The sequence below is a fragment of the Polyergus mexicanus genome, unplaced genomic scaffold (genome assembly GCF_030449975.1).
Source record: "Polyergus mexicanus isolate NDT 795.1 unplaced genomic scaffold, iyPolMexi1.0 SCAF_4, whole genome shotgun sequence".
NCBI lineage: Eukaryota > Metazoa > Arthropoda > Insecta > Hymenoptera > Formicidae > Polyergus > Polyergus mexicanus.
In genome coordinates, this window is record NW_027223324.1 from 3,440,532 (window position 1) to 3,461,434 (window position 20,903).

A 20,903-nucleotide genomic window follows, 5' to 3' on the forward strand; every position below is an offset into this window, starting at 1 on the left:
TCAAGTGATATGAGAGATGCGGATAGAAATATAATAATACATCTCATCTCATCTCTCTCTCTCTCTCTCTCTCTCTCTCTCTCTCTCTCTCTCTCTCTCTCTCTCTTTCTCTCGATTTCAAATAGAAAACGACGAATCGCATTTATCCGACGCAGCAGGACGCTTCGCGACGCCAGATGGCCGATATATCGACAGAAGTGTCGATTTAATTTCCATCGTTATTCTTTATCTAGTATCACCTTGGCAGATAAGCGTGCTCGATACGTCAGAGATTTATCCCTTCGTGAATTTCTTTTTCGTTGTAACAAACAGCAATCGTTAAAAGTAATAAACCGACATACGCCGTCCTGCACGCATAGTCGGACGCGAATTTATCGCCGGAAATGGCCTCCACATTTTCCAAGTCCTTGGTTAGGCTTTTATCATTTGGGCCACGCACGCCGGAGAGAGAGAACGCGCCTATTGTTTGACACGCAACATTACTATAGAGTATTACATTCTTATTTTTTAACAAAAATCATATCGTTGGAAAATTAAACGATGTGAATATGGATAGAATATAATTTTGTCGCGATAAATACAATATATTGACGTATGTAAATGTAGATGTATTAGTGTAATCAATTTATATATATATATATATTTTTTTTTATTGTAATTTTTTTTGTGATTTAAATCCGAAATCGATGAAATCGAAGGTACCAAGAATCGATAATAATGACTGTAATATAACATAATAATGTACACGATTTAAAAAAAATGTAAAGTGTGTATTAAAAATATAGAGAGTTTAACTATTGCGGTCGATTATTTTTAATGAGGCAAACAAGTTACGAAGAATTCCAGAAATTCGAGTTAGCGCGAGATTAATAGTCTCAAAGATAAAATACAAAGATGTGGACATTACGAAGAAATCTGCCGTAAAAAATCTTTTACAAGTCTCTCGCGAGACTTAAAAAATCTTTTATATGTCTCTCTCTTATAAGATATATCCTTACGACACCGGCGTCACGAGATCGGAATTTAAATCGCCGAACGAGCGCCTCGACGAAAGATTTCGGGACACATTCGTCGCGAAGCCGCGAATGTGTCCCGACTCATTAATGCGGAAGGTCGTAGACGAGCGTATCTCGTTTTAACATTCGGAGGATGTTCTCACGTTTCCGGTTAACCAAAAATGACGACTATCAAATGCCTTCCTCGAATGGGCAGCTCTTTCTCTTTCTCTCAGCCTCTTTCATTCTCTCTCTCTCGCCATTCAAACCGTCACACGATTGATCGAAAGCACGTGCGGTCGCCTCATCGTCAACTCGTCCAAGTTTGTACAATTGCAATTTCAGCTTCCGCGAACGCGATTACGTTGGAGTTTTGTCTTACGCTTACGTGTTCTTAGGAACAATATGTACTTGATACATTTAACTTTTAAATGCATTCTATATCAATTGAAAAGTATATTATGAAACAATCAGATATTTTAGTAAAAATAAAACTGAACGTTGAAAATTGAAAGTTGTAAAAATGATCACGCGTACCATTGAATCGCCGTTGAATTGAAACAGCTGATTCTACGACAATTTTGTCATAATGTAGGATAATGTATTGCAAGCGTGTTTGGCGATGACGTCAGGACTTGCGGATAAGATATGGAGCTTGATCGCCATCCTTTTGACCTTGCGGAGTAATAAGACTCAATCAACTCGCGGTGGAGCTCGAATGCGAGTTTCGACGAAGCCGCTCTGCCGAATCCTCGGTAACCACTTGACGATCCAATCTCTACAGTTTGCTCCTGGTTTGCGATGCTCGAGCTGCCGTCCTTAATCGAATCCCGACCGACGCTGATGCTCCCAGCCCGTAATCTCCCTGATGGGGTTTGCGCGGCAACGCGTAAACGCTCGCTCGAGCATCCGTCCGTCGAGCGCGGGATATATTCGCGCTCGAGTATAGTCAGAGTTAGGCCACTTTACATCGTTATATATGTACATACGAATATGTATATTCGGTAAACGCTTGCTTGGAGCGCCTAACTCTCGGTCCGATAATCACCGATAGCTTCGTTATCACAGAGAAAATGCCGCGGGATCCAAATAATCTCGCTCGTGAAATGATCATCGATGAAGATATTTATGAAAAAAATTGACATCGATATAAATTTACGTACATAATATTTGTAACTTTCCTCGGTCGAATTTCTTTTCTTCAGAGCGAGTCAACTTTTCGGCATTTTTTCAATCTTACCAGAAAAACACGGCATTAAATCGATCGATGCGGGCTAAACATCAAGATAAAAATAAACGTAAATGTTATTCGGTATCCGAGTTGCTTTGACTTAATTTTCGTATCGCTTAACTTTCCGCGAGTGAAATCTTTTTTCATAACATTGCGTTATTCGTCGATATTAAACAGATTTAAAACATTGTACGATGTTGTATAGTTGCAATGAAAAAGAAAAGTTACGCATTGAAATTGAAAGTTTTAAATTGTTTTTGAATCGAGTTACTAAATTTCTCGTACGCGTATGTTTTTTCTTCGTCAAGAAACAGTTTACATTCTATCCAGTTTGATCGGTTGAATGTGATTCACTGCCTGTGAGAATCGATCGGAAAATAAACATCATGGCACGTGATGTCGAGTGATTCTTTCCAATGATTTTTAATTTGTACCCATATATGGTACACACACGCACATAATTCACGCGGATAAAGACTCGCGTTGCTCGAAAGTGACAGCAACACCTGCCAATCATTCTCCCTTCGTGTCTATCTTTTTTTTCTTCTTCTTTTTCGGAACCTGAGAAAAAACCAAGCAAAGTAACGGTATTTCTGAAGCTACTTCCGCCCCACGATGTCAGTTGCAAATTTCTTTCTTAACGACCTAACGTGGGAAAAGTGTATAAGAAATTTCACACGATAAACAAATTATATTGATATCTCTCTGTTCTGTAGAAAACATTTCTCTATGCAATAGCAAGTGAAAAATATGCGATAATTTTGAATTGTTCTGTATGAAACGAAAAGGATTGATATCGAATGGCACTGTAAATGTCGATCTTTAAGCGTTAATGTCGAACAATTTCCTTTATCTAATTGGGAGCGAATTCCGTTCTACAAGGTGTCCCCAATTTAAATGGCAAAACTTTAGGAGCGTATAGGGGATCGAAAAGGTAAGACAGAAAATTCTTTAGAGGTTTGCTCGTTTTTGCTCCATTTTGGAGAAAATCACAAAAAAAGAAACAAAACAAGTTTTCGTTTTTTTTATTTATTTATTTATTTATTTACATTTGATTTATGTTATCATCTGTTTAAAGATATTGTTCAAAATGTTGCCCTCTTGCAGCAATGCAAGCGTTACATCTAGCACTGACATTGTTCTAGTGATATTTGGTGCACCGCATCTATGATTCGTTCTCTTAATTATTCTTTTGAATTGATTGGCACCGTAAAGGATAACATCAAGTGTTTACATATGTAAGGAACCTTGAAACAGAAAGTTTATTCGGTGCCAATCAATTCAAGAGAGCAACTGACAATGAGAGCTTGAATTTTTGCGATTTTCTCTAAAATGGAGCAAAAACGAGCAAACTTCTAAAGGACTTCTTGTCTTAGTTTTTCGGTCCCCTACACACTCTTGAAGTTTTGCCATTTAAATTGGGGACACTCTGTACATTGAAAGTTATACGGTTCTTTTTTATCACATTTTTGTATTATTCCGTCTTGGTTAATGTTCTATTTAGGTAAAAATTGTGAATGATGTCTTTTCTCTCTCTCTCTCTCTCTGCTCTTTTATGTCGACTTATTCAAGCAATGACACGATTTCGAATTGAGCCCGTATCGGGCCATCTGAATAACGCGCGGAAAATCAGAGGCATTGTCGATTTACACTGGCGGAATACGCGGAGCAGACACACGCGTTTCTCGTGCATGAACGATATTCCTTGGTCGTGGTTATCGTTCGGCGGCTGTCCCATCGAAGAAAAGTCTCCGGTGTGCGATAAGAGCACCGCGAAACCGATGACGGAAAGATGCAGGGGTTGGAGAGAGGGAGGAGAATGGAGACAGGGAGAAAGAGGATGAAAGGGCACCTCATCGTCGTCGAGGTAGGTCAAAGAGGTCACTGGCTTCGTGAGAATTTTCGCGCGAGCGGGACGCAATGCGAATCGAAATCGCTGTCAAAGAACAATATGATCGAGTACATTTGATATCGGTCGATATCTTTAATGTACTGAAAATTTTATTAGAGGTGTGTCTTTATCTAGTTACCTGAATCATAATTTATATAGTGATCACGATATTTATCGTAGTCGAAAGTTGTAAAAAAATATGCACGATTGTATGCAAAATTCCTAGAGATCGAAGTCGGTTTTATATAATCAAACAAGCGTACTTAATAATACCCTTTTAGTGTTATTTGATCGTAATTGATCAGATCGATCGGAGATGATTCTAATGATCATGGAAAATTAAATTTTTCGTACAGATAGGTGCATTATTCGCCGCGTTATTTGCGATCAAAATATTGGAGCGAACGTCGAACGTGTCTCCCGACACGAAAAAATATTGACGTATACAGTTATCGTGGTATTACTATCGGATCGCGCAAACAGGAGCTGTCGGATGGATCGGATCGGGGCGGGTCTATTAAATCGAACGGTGGTGATACACTCGCCGCATTAATATCTAATGAAATGGTGAAAATGATCACGCACGAAGATCGATGGCGCGCTTTAGTCATCGTCCGGCGAAAAACAAATCCCTCCCGCGTTCGCCCATGTATTATTCAGCCGACACGATTTTACATATTAACTCGCGCGTAACACTCGCTAACGGCGATCGATCAGGTCGCGGCTTTTTGCCGCTCGATTTTCCAACGGCGCAAAACCGACGCGCGCTTATATACGCGCACACAAAAGCACCAGATTTGCCAAACAATTTGCAGTGGCGCGCGGAATATTCATATAACGTCGGGTCGACGATGCGAAACGAGAAAATCAGATCTTGCCCGATCGATACAACTTTCAATTGGCTCGTAATAACAATGATTGATTGATCGTCCGTTATTATCGTTCGTTCGTACTTAATGCACGGCTGCTGTCGCGAATGTTGCAGTATTTCGTGCGATCTATTTTTCGTCCGAAGACATAATCCGCGTATTACACGTTGACGCGAAGCTCTAATTGAATCGAGAGAGGGAAGGAAAAAGTAATATGTGTTCGATACTGTCGTGTTAATTATAAACTCGATTTCGTAGCATCGAAATATTAATTTTGCGAGGAGAAAAAGAGGAGAGACGCTTTTTAGGGGTGTTGCGTGGATGATGTAAATTTTGAAATTTACAGACTCTCAGTCAATTATGTAGCATGATTTGTTTAATCATCGTTCCCAAGCTTGTCAACTCGTTTCAATAAGGAAGTACATATATCTATAATTTTGCGTTACAAAGTATGCTGAATTAAGACAAGCGCGTATTTCTTGAAGAAAAAAAAAAAACAAAAAAAAACAGCCACTTGCTGAATCATCACGACGCGACCTCATAAGAGACTTATCCGATTTATATCAGTCATTAATTTCGCGAGGTTCAACCGTGTACACGTCCGCATTACATCTTAAGTTTAATAGCATAAACACATTTTTAGGAAGGTAAATCGAGATAAAAAAATTGAATGGATTATTAGATAATTTTTCTCGCATTGTCGAATAAGTGAATGTTATCGATGTTGCATTAAAAAAAAAAAAAAAAAAAAATCTTAACCCATTTATTTAGATTTTATCGCGTTGATTTTTTTTTTTCCCAAATACTTTTTAGCAAGATTTCGAGAATTTCGTTTCTATTCTCGTCGTTTGCACACCTGCGGATTTCACGGTGGCGCGTCCTTGGCTCACTTTCAGACCGTCGTTACTGAATTCCCCATCGAACGATTGTGATGCGCGATTCGTTGTTTTACGAATGCGACTGCAACGTCCCTCTCTTATGCCAGGTGCGTCGAGTAAATTGACGGCGATTAACTTACGTAACGCGTCCCCTCGTTTCCGCGCCCTTCCAAAGTTCCGACTCCGTCGTTACACTTTCCATCATCGTTACGACCGACGTAGTATTCTTCCATTTTGTGTACGGATAAAAGATGACGAAACGCTCTTGGGCGCGCAAAGGAACGAATAAGAGAAGAAGTTTGAACGATGGAAATATATTCATAATGTTTATTCTTATTATTAATGTTGTATGCATTTCTTTTTTTTTTATTTTTATTTACATACATTGTAATACAATTTTATATTCTCGTCGATATTTGGGATACACGGGGATGAAAAATGTCGTGTGGCAGAAAATGCAGAATTATTACTAAAAGTTACCGAAAGAACGGAAGTAACGAGGGACGCTCTCGCGCGTTAAAGCACCCGATAAATTGCTTCGTACTCATCGATCGTTCGCATAAATGCGTTAACATCGTCGAGAAGAGCAGGGAAGGAGGGGACAATTTTGCACGACTGCGTCGTATTTCTGCGCCGTGTGACTTGGCCGCTTAATATCCGCGTCGCGAACGCCGTATCGACCGCGGTGAGTTCTCGTGCGGTTTTGTTTGCGCTACCGCGTATGCCGCACGGGTGTCGGTTTCGCCGGAAGTTTCGCTTCGTTGCGTGTTTCCGGCTATCTGTTGAGATCGGACAATGGTATTGCGCGATGCAAAACATTTGCTTTTTCTCTCCCCCTTTTTTTCTTTCACACCGCGTGCAGCCTATGTTTGGATCAAGCGTCATTATCGCCGCGAGAAAGGTGGACGATGCAATTAGCCATGATATAAAGAACGTGATCGTTTTAAGATATCTAAAATAATATTTTTTCATTCACGTACATTCTCTCGCGGATATAATTGCGCGTGGAATAGTAATCGATAAATATTATTATATTTATGCATATAATATAATTATATAATATTTAATTCTTTCACAATATTTAATGAAACATGTACCAGAGGTACGCATTTGACTTTGATTCTTGTTATTGATTTACATATATTGTATTTAATTAAGAATATTGTTTCCCCTTCTGCAATTAGGAAGTCCCAACAGGTTTTTTTTTTTTTTTTTTAATTCTCTTGTACAATTTTTAATATATTTTAGATATACACAAGAGAATTGGTAATTTTTCTGGTCATATATCCGATAGTCTTTCTGCAAATTAATTTGCAGTTTTGCATCAGATTTGTCATGACTTCTCTCAGACGAGAACTTTTTTTTTTTAGGGGGGGGGGAATCTCCAATGCTATCGATTTGCTCCTCTCATGCTTTTTGTCGTCCAAAAATAGCGTATTTTAATCGGGAAAATTCTGGACACGATTCCATTCTTTTCGGATGTCGTCGATACAGACAGTCGCTCTCTTATTACGGACATCAATTATTGATCAACTTTGATCTTTCGTCTTTGCAGTATCTACTGAGATATAAATATTGTATATTTTTAGCACGCACTAGCTAGTAAATATAATCTCTTTTCGAGAGAGAAAGAGATAGAAAACTGCTGTAGGTGACTTCGTCGGCATTTATCCTTAAATTGAACGACTTCTCTAATTATCTGATTATTATAGGTATGTTAAACCATTGTCATAATTATTTTATGACTATTCTCTCAAAGCATATATCACATAAAATTTAGTTTTAATTTTAACAAAGTTATATAAATGATATGTTATAATAAAAAAGAGAGAGAAAGAATAATAAATTAATTACATTATCACACTATTATTATAAAGATAATGACCTTAATAAGAGCACAGAATACTCTTTAATAATTATTGTAATAAACAGTACTATAATTGTTTTTTAATGTAGATATTACAGAAGATTGATTTATATTATAGAAGATTAATTGTTGGATATTGCGTCATCTATGCGTTGGCATGCGCATGCACTTACACTAAACGAAATTTTCTTTCTTCTTTCAGGTGAGTATTGTAATATCCCGGCAGACGGTGCCGTGAAGAGGTCGTAAATTTTGCAAGTACCCGCGCCACGAGATTACGAGCGTTAGATCTTCAGGGTAACGTATAGGCTTTTACGCTACTTGTCAGTGCAAGCTCGGTCTTTACGACTTTGTATCATAATCTCGAAGAATGCGCTACAATTTCGCAGAGCAAGCTGAGAATGCTCTATAAACACATTCCCGTTCTGTATGATGTAATAATGTTTATATATCGCGAGACATCTCTTATATTAAAGAAAGTTATTCCAATAATGTCATCTCTCGCAAGTCAATATCATGTTTCGCTTTACGCTGAAAATAGCCGCCCGCGATAGTGAGAAATGTTTGAATAAGGGAGAAAGGAAAATATCTATATTCCAGGGAAAGAAGGGGGAAGGGGAGATGATCGCAACTGATATGAGAATAATCATTTGTTTGCTTGTCCGTTGTCGTTATGAGATTACAATTACGAATCTGTAAATAAAAATTAATTAATACTGTCGTAATAACTTTTGTCGTCGCGCTGACGCGCATATTCCGCTTCTAATATGAGTAAACTCGCGCGCAATTTGCGTCGGTGCACACAATGACGCATTGTTCCGCATACCGCCAGACGAGAGTTTTTGCATATTTTCTTTATAAAAGTGGCGCCCGATCGGCGAATGTCGAACGAGGTTCGATGAATTTCGCAATACCGAGAAGATCACTCATCTCTCTACGAAATTAGCGCGCTATTTTCAAAACTTTATCAACGATATAATCGATAAAGTTTAATTTCTGATACGAAAAGACGTTCTAATGATTGAAGGTGAAGGAACAGAGATATATGTTTAGAATGTATTTTTAGGACAAAATAAAATAAATTTAATTTTCATAAATTGATGAAGAAAAAGAAAACATTAATATAATTAAATTTATATATGATTTATTCTCATCAAAATATAATCTCTTTATTAAGGTGTATTATTTACATGTGAAAAAAAATTAAATTAATCAGATTAAAAAGATGAATTGAAAAATTCTAAAAATACATATTTTATTGTAAAGGAAAAAATAGAAATAGGAAAAAATTTTTATATTTAAAGCTTTTCTGTGAACAATGAAAAGAGATGAAATAATTTCTAATATCAAAAAATAAACTTTCGATGATGATCAAAGATAAAAAGACGAATTTAATGAAAGAAACATATGTATTGTATATTCTTATTACAAATATACGATGAAGGTATCCTCAGAGGTCGTTGTACCTCGTGAGAGATTTTATAATCGCGACAGACTATCTCTATGTAAATTCCAATCTCTTGTCTCTCCCCCTGCAGCCATATCTACGCATCGCGAGGGGCAATTAATCTCGCAATTAATATCGAGCATTATTCACCGCAGGGGGTTATCGAAGGGGGTTATTCTTTAGGAAGGTAACATCGTTAGATGTCTAACAAGCGTCTTTGGTATGACGTGGCATCCGCGAGAAGATATGTTAATGAATCCGTGTTGGCGAAATACTGTAATTCGCGCGCGATGAGTCTTGGATAATTTATCGAGGAAGTTGTTACAAGTTCTATAATATCCGTCCATTACAAGAATGGACGGATATACGTGACGATTGAACGTTTAGAGTGAGATCGTCCATTCAATGTGCATCGAATTGAAGATTCTACGGTGGCTCGATTCCCGTATTTCCGCGATATAAAGACTGAATCATGCTCTATAAAATCGAATCGCTGAATTTATCGAAGAAGTCATAGATATAGGGCAAAAGCCGCGATACTTTCACTCTACGGGCAAACAAACTACGTTATCGCGCATGGTTAGAATCAAGCTGTCGTTTTTTCGCGAAACTTGCGAGATCTAAATAAATTCTTCGATTCGCGCTAGAAATCTATCGCGTAATATATTTTCCTTACCAAGACTCGCGCAATGTACCGTGCGTCGTGTATGTGTGTGTGTGTGTGTGTGTGTATCATAATTTATTATTCGAGATTCGCGTTATACTCGACTCGAGTGACTCACGCGATCCCTTGGCGCGATCTGCAGGCCAGCGATAATTCATCGCGCTGTGCGAGTCGCAAGGTGCACCTCTCGCCGGATACTCCTCTCGGGGGCACATAAATACGTAAATCGCCGCGCGCTTGCCCGCAGTATTTCCGGATTAATCTCGTGCTCGCCGGTTAATACGTGCTTAGGATATCGCGGCCCGCGGCTGCTCCTCGTGTAAATTATATGATAGCGCAGAAAGGCGAACGGAAGAGTCGATACGCCCCGAAGATGAAAAAATTCCAAGCTCTCTTTCTCCGCTTCCTAAATGATGCTTTCTGGCATGTATCTTGAGAAGTGCTTGCCTCTTGTCACGATCTTGTTGATTCTCTTTTTACAAATGTAAACATTTTAGATTCAAATTGGTTACATTTAACTGGAATTCGTAGCGCGTTTGAAAATGAAACTTACGCCGCTTTAATATTATTATATGTACGATATATCGCATAATCCCTTTTTTAAAGTTTTTCACTTTAATTTAGCGGGGAAATTAGGATCGCGTAATGATATTATTTTTAATCGATCGGTTATCGAATTAAGAAGCTAACTATGTTGTAGATGGAATAGAAAATTCGTGCGTGGATCTCTGTGCGAAAAATTTTTCCATTAGGGTTTTTGCTATCGAAGGATTCGTAGGTGTCGGGGAATAAAGAAAATCGAAGGTCGCGTAGAGGGAGACGAATATATCCTCGGACGGTTGGCACGTATGCGGGGAAAAGCAGCACCTACGCGATACGTGCCGACATTCTAAAAATACGGGCTTATTTTAGCGAGAAGGGGGATGCGCGTAACCGTGTGAGAGGACGTTACACGGGTAAGTGCTATACGAGCAAGTTTAGAGCTACAGCGGAGAGGAAGGTCACGGAGCGCTAGTTGCGCGCAGAAAAACGCGGACGAAATGTCGCGTTCAAAGATTGTCGAGAAACGCGCGTTTGACGCGAGTTTAAAAAAAGAAAAAAACGCACGATAGGATCGCGTGTGTATGCGTACAGACGCCTCGTCGCAAGTTTATCGCACGCGACAAACCTCCGCACACACGCTTATATTTTATTCGACGTGTGTCTTTAGTAAATGTATGATTAAATTTATTTATAATGCGATTTCAATTGCGAAACTTGACGCTTTTTTTTTTCGCTGCATTTTACGTCTGCGCAAGTGAATGGAAAACGAGCGAGAAGGAGCAAAAAACCGCGAAAGATCCACCGTCGCGAAAAAGTCGCGACCATCTTTTGCGTCTGACAACGATATCGATCGTGCGGAAGGTCGTGCGTGCGTGCGTGCGTGCGTTCACGATTCTCTTGTCCCCGGCTGGAGACGCGTGTCAGCGCGTGCGGCGCCGAGCGTCGGGCGCCTACGTCTCCTTTCCGACGCTGAAGAAAGAAACGGAGATGTGTGTGTGTGTGGAAAGGAGCGGACACACGTCGCGTCGCGTCGCAGTGTTTAATTATTTCTCTTCCACGTCTCGGACGTGTGTGAGGAAAAAATAAAATTTTCCTCGACAAAACACATGGCTGCGCTCTTTGTAATAAAGATCGATAGGCCGCGAGTGGAGATCTTCAAAGTAACTACATTTCCGATTTCGTTAACCGTTTTCAATCGAAAGCATCTTTGACAGCTTCGCTTATTTGCTCATTTATTGAAATTTTATAAATATTTGGTCAAATTATATTACATATAGCTCGTTGTATAAATATATTATTTATAATATATTTCAAATGCGAAATACAATATATATACATATATATATGAATTTATTTTGCTAGAAAATTTTTAAAAAGAATAGTTGCTCTTCAATTTTTAATAGATTTTTTTTTTTTTTTCTCATACGAGCCACGGAAAAAAAGTACTGCAACTGTTGTTATCCAATTTTCGATCGTCGGAATTTCGCGCCGTTAACGAACGCTGATCTCGTTTCCGGCTGTTTGGCTTTCTCGCCAATCAGTGCGCCAAGCTAATTTTAGCCTTTATCGATTCCTACCTGGTAGAATTCGGGCTGGCCTTTCGTCCCCGAATGGATGATACCGCGTTTAATAATTTCGGCAGATAAAGGAAAAAATCGAGAAACGTTGATCGCCATTATAATTATTCTGCTTGAAACTTTCTTCCGATGATAATATTTTTATTGAATATTTGCGCGAGTTTCTTTGAATATAATATTAGATATTGAAAATCACGATAACATCCGAAAGTCTTGAAGTTTCGGAATCTTGGGACCTTGAAACTTTGACGCGAATCGACAGCAACTTGGGCCCGTGAGACTTTGAAACCTTAAAGAAGCTTGAAGCTTCATTAGATTCAAAGATTACAACACTTTGAGCCATGAAACCTTGTAACAGCTTTTGACAATTTCGAAAATTTCGACCTTCCGTATGCACGTAATGACAAAAAGTGCGAACTTTCTTTTCCAGTTAAAAGAAAATTAATGAGAATCGTTTCAATCTTTCCGTAAACATATTTATCGTAGCTTATTCGAAACGTAAAGTAAATGCGTAAATATTTCAACGCCACTAGGATTTTAACAATATTACATAATATTTCTGCAACGGATTCATAGCATTTAATAGGCGCCTGTGTAAAAGATATGTCTGTTGCGGCAACATCGTTTTCACGGTGAAAACCGTCTCGTTGCGCGAGCAATATGGAACAAATAAGCGAGAGAGCCAGACTCCCGTTTAACATTATAAATATCGGCCATACATACCCGATATCTATATCGATCGATGTCTCTGACACAACGTGCGTCGTTGTAAACAATCTCACCGCAGTGAAACGAGTCAGAAATAATTTCCGTTCTTTTCACGACGCTTTAGAAAGCTGGATATCACATAAATAGCACATCGGCGTGTTGCTCACTAATGTGTAACTAGTAGTATTGCACCTCTATTAAGCTAGCAGGACCAAATCAGCAGAATCAAACTGGACCTATCAGATTATTTAGTACCCATTTTGTACTAATTTGTACCAATAATAATAATTTTGTACCTTGTGCCATTTTCAAAAAAACCGTGGCGCTGCTACCATCAAATTAAGCTAGCAGGACCAAACTAAAACAAAACAAAAAAATAAAAATAAGACCAGAAATAGAAAGGGCTGAATTTGTACTAATTTGTACCACCCAAATAAACTCAATATATTTAGCCCTTATGCTTAAAACAACCCCCAATTGAATTTAGCCCTATTAAGCTCAAGAGTAAAGTACTCTTTCCAATCAGCAGAATCAATCGCTACTTACACACTGGACGCGGCATAATTTGTACCGCCAAAATGTGAAGTTTCAAATTTTGTACCCCCGCCGTTCCTTCGAAAACTACCCCCGACCCATCTCAATCTCAAGAGTAAAGTACCTTTCGCCACGAGCAGAATCAATCGCTACTTGTACACTCGGCGGGACATAATTTGTACCGCCAAAATGTGAAGTCTCAAATTTTGTACCCCCGCCGTTCCTTCGAAAACTACCCCCGACTTCTATCTGTCTCAAAAGTAAAGTACCCTTCGCGACGAGCAGAATCAATCACTACTTGTACACACAACGCGACATAATTCGTACCATCAAAATCTAAGTTTCAGATTTTGTACCCCGTTTTTTTTTTATTGTGTTTTTCATGTAGTTTTTCGTTCACAAACACATACATACACATCCTCATGCATACCCGTATACATGCAAGTACGTATGTTTATTTCAATACCTTTATACGTAGAATCATTAAAAAAATTTAGAATAAATTCATTACTGAAAAACATAATAAAAAAAAAACAGGGTACAAAATCTGAAACTTTAGATTTTGATGGTACGAATTATGTCGCGTTGTGTGTACAAGTAGCGATTGATTCTGCTCGTGGCGATAGGTATTTTACTCTTGAGACTGAGATGGGTCGGGGGTAGTTTTCGAAGGAACGGCGGGGGTACAAAATTTGAAACTTCACATTTTGGCGGTACAAATTATGTCGCGCCGAGTGTACAAGTAGCGATTGATTCTGCTCGTGGCGAAAGGTACTTTACTCTTGAGATTGAGATGGGTCGGGGGTAATTTTCGAATGAACGGCGGGGGTACAAAATCTGTAACTTCAGATTTTGATGGTACAAATTATGTCGCGTTGTGTGTACAAGTTGCGATTGATTCTGCTCGTGGCGAAAGGTACTTTACTCTTGAGACTGAGATGGGTCGGGGGTAGTTTTCGAATGAACGGCGGGGGTACAAAATCTGTAACTTTAGATTTTGATGGTACAAATTATGTCGCGTTGTGTGTACAAGTAGCGATTGATTCTGCTCGTGGCGAAAGGTACTTTACTCTTGAGATTGAGATGGGTCGGGGGTAGTTTTCGAAGGAACGGCGGGGGTACAAAATTTGAAACTTCACATTTTGGCGGTACAAATTATGCCGCGTCCAGTGTGTAAGTAGCGATTGATTCTGCTGATTGGAAAGAGTATTTTACTCTTGAGCTTAATAGGGCTAAATTCAATTGGGGGTTGTTTTAAGCATAAGGGCTAAATATATTGAGTTTATTTGGGTGGTACAAATTAGTACAAATTCAGCCCTTTCTATTTCTGGTCTTATTTTTATTTTTTTGTTTTGTTTTAGTTTGGTCCTGCTAGCTTAATTTGATGGTAGCATCGCCACGGTTTTTTTGAAAATGGCACGAGGTACAAAATTATTATTATTGGTACAAATTAGTACAAAATGGGTACTAAATAATCTGATAGGTCCAGTTTGATTCTGCTGATTTGGTCCTGCTAGCTTAATAGAGGTTAGTATTGCTTGATTTGCCGACGATGGATCGCGCAAAGTGGCAGAGATTTTTCATCTTACCCTTAATTCGATTTTGCGTAAAAAAAAAAAAAGATCATCGATCAAATAATGTCAAGTGAAATTTAATACGTACGTAAATTAAATAATAAAATGAACGAATTGAATTATAATTGACAATGGGATATATTTCAAATAAAATACACACCGCACTGCGAAACACTTTTAGTTTTGTTACAATTAAAATTTTTAGAATAGTGTCGAGAGAAAATGGACGGTTTATTGTATATGTTTAACAAGAATCATCTTATATGAGATATCTTTGATCTCGAATGCCGTTATGTGCATAAAAATTACGTCGCTAATGCGTAAATAAGCACCCTTTATAGAGTGCCCTGTCACGTGGACAGGATAATTAAGAAAGTTTTCATTTAACGAGCGGAAGATTTTCTTCGCGCTTTGAAACATCGCCCCGGGCGATGCCGCGTCTGTAATAAACAAAGGAAAATGAGCCTCCATAAATTAATAAACCTTTGGCGGTCGCGCAGCACATTTCTCTCGCATTAAAATTGAATACTGTGTTTATGTTACCGCAGCCGTCGAGTCCCGTTCTACGTTGTAATCGATGGTGTGTAACGTAACATGAAAGTAAATTTCAGGGGTTTGCCGGCCATCGTTGAAAAATTGATCGCAAGGCCGAGAGGTGCGCGCAGCTTCGACATAGCATTTTTCCATCTCACAATCTGCCGCAACCATAAATCCTTCATCGCTTTTGCAAAATATATTTCGGGACGCGAAGCCGGAAAACAGAACTTCGGAATTCTCATCCGTGAAATAATAGTGATTGATAAATATATAATATGGAAAAAATGTCATAATAAATGTATCTGCAAATTTTAATTGTGAATATTGAAATAGGCGGAAAAAAAATTGTAAATAAAAATAGACTATAAGAGTTTCAGAAATATTAGAACGTGATTAAAATATGGCATCCTTCTTTTATTTTAAAATTATTCTTGTAGCATATCCAATCTTGTTTTTCTTTCTACGCTTCAATTGTTTCTTATTTTTCTCATTTATCTCAGTTACTAAAATTTGCAATCTTTTATCTGGATTATTTTTTATTACATTATATCGAATATCTCGATCAAATTCAAACTGAAAGTCCATATGAAATAAACTTGATTCAAAATATAAACAAAAATAAGTTTGAATAGAAAGGATTTTGTTATATCTCAATATATTTTATCGAGAAATAATCGACAAATTCGTGTCAATGGCATCGTTATCAAAATTTGGCCACTTTATTCCGTTTCACGGTAATTTGCGAATAATTTGCATAAATTCATCCTTAGAACGAGGAGCGACTAGCTACAGTATAATGCTGGTAATCTTAAAGTCTAAGTTAGCACAAAGTGTACGGTCGCTCTTTATTACTTCACCGTGAGAAATTGTTCGCGCAACCAACTGCATTACAATTAGCAATTAACATTACGGTGGCCCTATGTTAATTGGAATAATAACCGTGATACGCGCACGGCCACTCTTAATCTTAATCGCGCCCCCGAAAAAGTGATAAAATTTTTTATTGTTAACTTTGACCGGAGAAATTGCAGGTTTAGGTATATCGTAATTGCAGAAACTTTTGTTTTGTATTATTATTATTATTATTATTATTATTATTATTATCTCTTTTCTCCTTTGTGTGTGTTTTTCTTCTGAACGTATCAAAACTGTAAAAGCGAAAAATTTTTATTATGTCATAATAAAGTATATAAAGAAAATATATGATGGAAAATCACACACACAACACACATCTTATAATTATTATTTATTGTTTTTAATTTTGATCATTTTATCGTATCTAAAAAAATAGATAATTATATAAATGAAAGTAATAATTATCTAAATATAGAGATAATAATTTTATGTAAATATACAAGTTTTTAGAAAAAAATGTATATAATCTTATTTAGAAACGAGAAATTACAAGTTTTAAGCAATGAAAAAGAGATATATATGTCTCTTGTAAGAATATATTCTCAAAGTCAGGATTAAAAACTGATCTATAATCTTAAAGCTGCCTTTATGAACACACATTGTAGATATATTTTATGATTATATCATTCATATCCAACATAAAAGCGTATCGCTTTTTTTGTCATGTTACACTCACATGCGTGATTTATATCCTGCGGGTCGCATTGTGTAAGATTCTTAAGGCTCTCGATCATGGATGGTACAAATACAAGAAGATGACGTATGCGGGCGACGTTATAACGTTGCCCCCGATGCTTCCGTTAGGCATAATTGTTTCTGCCGCCATTAAGAGGACCGAGTATCCTCTTTCCTTCTCATATTTCATGTAGCGTAAGAATGAAGCTTAAGCTTGGTCTCACGGAAATTTTTATAATATTAAATCAAGAATAATGAAAATTTTATTGAGTTTTAAGAAAAATAAATTTAAAGCACAATTTAATTGCATATAGGATATTATATTTTCCACTTCAATATTGAGCAAATAATTTAAAAAGCATTTGAGGAACAAGCAATATATAATTCACATTAACACATTCATATAATAATTTTATTTCATATTTTACTTGGCGCAAATATAAAAATATATAATGCTGACAATATATGTAATATATTTAAAATATAATTTTATTTTCTGAAAAAAATATCAATTAAGTCGATTATGATTTAACTACATTATGCCTGCTACATAGTTTGCATGTCTTAACTTTTATTTCAGTTTTTTGAAAATTGTAAATTTAGAAAACTTGTAAAGTTAAATTTGTTATCGTGAACTTCTCTCTCTCTCTCTCTCTCTCTCTCTCTGGCTTCGTGCTATCCATAGGGATTGTACTTGTTCTAGATAGAGGAGAAATTGTCTTCGTTCAAGACTTTGCGAACTACCTTCTTTGTCGCCTCTCATAATCATTAGCGTTCCACAGGTGTGCGCTTTTTTGTCGATACCTCTTGTGAAGCTTCTTGTCTTTCTCTGTTTCTCCTGTCTCACTGGAGGAGTTTAAAATGCCTATCCTTCTGTAAAGCTTTTCATGCCTTTCTGCTTAAAATATAACATCCCAAAGCCCCACTTCGTCATAAATTCGCATGTGAACAAGTCGCATTACACTCCGTTGCACTTTTATGCTTTTATGTTCCGTCGTTGATTTTTGTTGTGTGCTTTTGTTATAAACTCATTTATATTATAAAATTTTTATGTGAAAATAATCAATATTATCCTAATATTACTTTATAAGTAATTATCATATATATATATATATATATATATATATTTTTTTTTTTCCAAAGAGTAGCTTTAAAAAATAATGTATTAGGATATATATTTATTATATTTTCATATTTATTATATTATTTTATAATATTTTTTTAATTTGATATTTGCGCATTCTACAATTTAAAATATATAGCTTAACACATACAATATAGTTAACATATTTAAATGTAATTAGAATCCATGTCAACATTTTTTTTTTTTGTGTATATATTTATAATATTATATTCTTTACGAAAACATTTCTATTTATTATATATATATTTCTCAAAATGGGGGATTCACTTGCCGCGATTGCTTTAGCCTCTCATAAGTTTTCTACTATTTTCTCTTGGCTAGATAAAGCTTCGTAATTTGTATAACGAGAATGACATGCGCGTAATTACAACAGTGATATTTTCAACACTCTTGCTCGAAGATGTCTAATGTATTATAAAAACTTGTTAATTTCTCTATAATAACACGCTTTTCTCGAATATACGTATCTTTAACGGCAATAGTTTCTTCGAATCTATCTTGAATATATATTTGTACTGATCGTAGATCGTATAAATATCGTCGAATTACACGTTTCTTGAGAAAGTGTCGCATAAAGTGGATATACTCATCTTTATTCTCTCTATCTTTAGTTAAACGAGCATGGTTGCGAATCGACCATTTTGTCTCTAATTACGGGATGATATGGCGATATGTATATAGTTCCGCATTACAAAAAGTAAGAATCATTAATAATTGCACGCCAAACTAATTTCCACGCTTTGCATTAGCGCGACACGTGTTTTTTTAGAAATGCATCCGAGCTCGTCTAATAAACGGAACCGGTTGCCTGTGTAGGAAGTATAGTAATCCCATTCATTACGTGCACTGACGTTGGAACTAATTTCTGCTCGATTAATGTACATAATTAAGGCAGAAATAAAGCAGATTCAATAGCGAAGAGTTTGTCGTTAAATATAAAATTTTTACGTAACTTTGTTTAATAATTGTAAAACCATACACACGCGCGCACATAGAAACGCGAGGTGTTTTCTTCTGCATTTGTTGCAATTTATAAATTTGTATTTTTGCGTTTAATCAATTTCACGTTTCAAAGAGCTGCAACATGAAATGCGACGTTCTTCATCATTTTAAAAATATTTGAAAAAAGTAATCTCCCACATAATTTGTTATAATTTATATTAAATTCTCTGCATATCTCTGTAAATTGCATTTTTCTAAAATATTATTTACGAGATAAGTTTAAAATGTAGAAATGTATTTAAAGATAAGATTTAAATAATGACAATGTGCCAACCGTTAGAGTCGGTCGAGACTTTTGAAGCAATGTTAATTATTTGATAGTCTTAATTGAAATCTTACTTAAGGAGAGCGCTTCGGGCTTGTTCCTGAAATTGGTGGCTTCCGGTTCTCGGATGAATCTACGTCATACGTTCACACGTCACTCTAACATTGTCATACATGATGATCGATACAACACGATTGCTTCGATTTCGTAATTATCATTATTCATCACAGGTTGGATTAATAGATAAAGTTACAAACTAGCATTCTAATTTTTTGATTATTGTATTAAAAAAAAATATATATATATATATATTGTCTAAATATGTTTTAAAAAAATACACGAAATGATTATCTGAGTTATAAATCTTTTAATGTTTTTCTAACAAAATTCTATTATACTTCCGATAACATTATAATATAAATAACTTGGAATGAAAAATTTATATACTATGCGATTCATGAATAATTTATTATTCTTTAATTACGCAATGAGATGAAACGTGTCTCGTAGAATCAATTAGAAAACTTTTAAAATCGGATTACGTATTGTGGAGCTGAAAGTTTCAAAGGCAAGGGCACGATCGTGGCAAGAGAAATCGCGGCCAATTCCGATTGCGATGGTGTTTCGCCGCGCGCGCGAAAACAATTCTGCCAATGTAGCGCCCTGTAGACGTGCGATTTATTCGATCCACCCACATTTAACGAGCCATCGTGTAACGGTCTCTTAACGATGATTCACAGATCGGTCAAATGGTGCTTGAACTTCTCCTCCACTCATCCTCCCCTCCGTTCTTACTCTCTCTCTCTCTCTCTCTCTCTCTCTCTCTCTCTCTCTCTCTCTCTCTCTCTCGTCGCCTTTGATATATACGTCACTTCATTCTCTGGTCTCTTCTAGTACACCGCTCTCGAGTGTTGGTCTCGCCAACTAACAATAAGAACTCCGAGAACGAGGTTGCTGGGAAATGATGTTGGTAACTTCCTTGCTCCACGTTTGATAATCGCAACGTTCTTTCGTTCCTCTTTCATTTTCTTTTCAGACGTATTTGCAAGTAAAATCGCCAAACATCTTGTCTATCCCTGATAAAATATTGAGAAAAATAAATATTTTATTTTAATTTTTTTACTTACATAATACTAACGATATTGTTTATACGTAAATAAAAATAGCAATTGCGTGTGTTTGTGACGTTTTATGATTTAAATAGTTCTTTAGCATGCGTAAAAGTGATTGAAATTATTGTTTCAATAAGATAAATGAATTATCGTAATGAAAAACATCATTATTTAACAAATATATCTGCACAACGACAGTTATATATTGTATAACAGAGGAATATATAATTAAGAAAGAATAAGTACATTTTTACAATGATTCTTTTCGCGTATATCGCAGAACCATTTTTAATAAAAAGGCGATGTCGACAAATTCAATAAAATGATTAAACTGAATTTTCTACTTATTAAACTCGATTCATATTCGAAATACCGACGTGTTTCTATTATATATTTCGTTTATTTAAATCGTCTCTATCTTGTAGCATAATTGGATTGTTCATACACGCGCGCTCTTTTGTTATTTCAAGATTTA

At 36.5% G+C, this 20,903-nt stretch overlaps 1 protein-coding gene across 4 annotated transcripts in view; it reads left to right on the forward strand.

Annotated features, from left to right (window-relative positions):
• Nucleotides 1-20,903, forward strand: part of Brat (brain tumor) — a 60,537-nt gene that overhangs the window by 26,675 nt on the left and 12,959 nt on the right. Inside the window, exon 3 of one of the 4 annotated variants that reach the window (XM_070294446.1) lies at nt 7,934-8,028. The exons of the other annotated variants lie outside the window; for them this stretch is intronic. The gene's annotated coding sequence lies outside the window, so the exon portion shown is untranslated. The remainder of the gene's footprint in view (nt 1-7,933; nt 8,029-20,903) is intronic. 4 annotated transcript variants of the gene reach the window in all.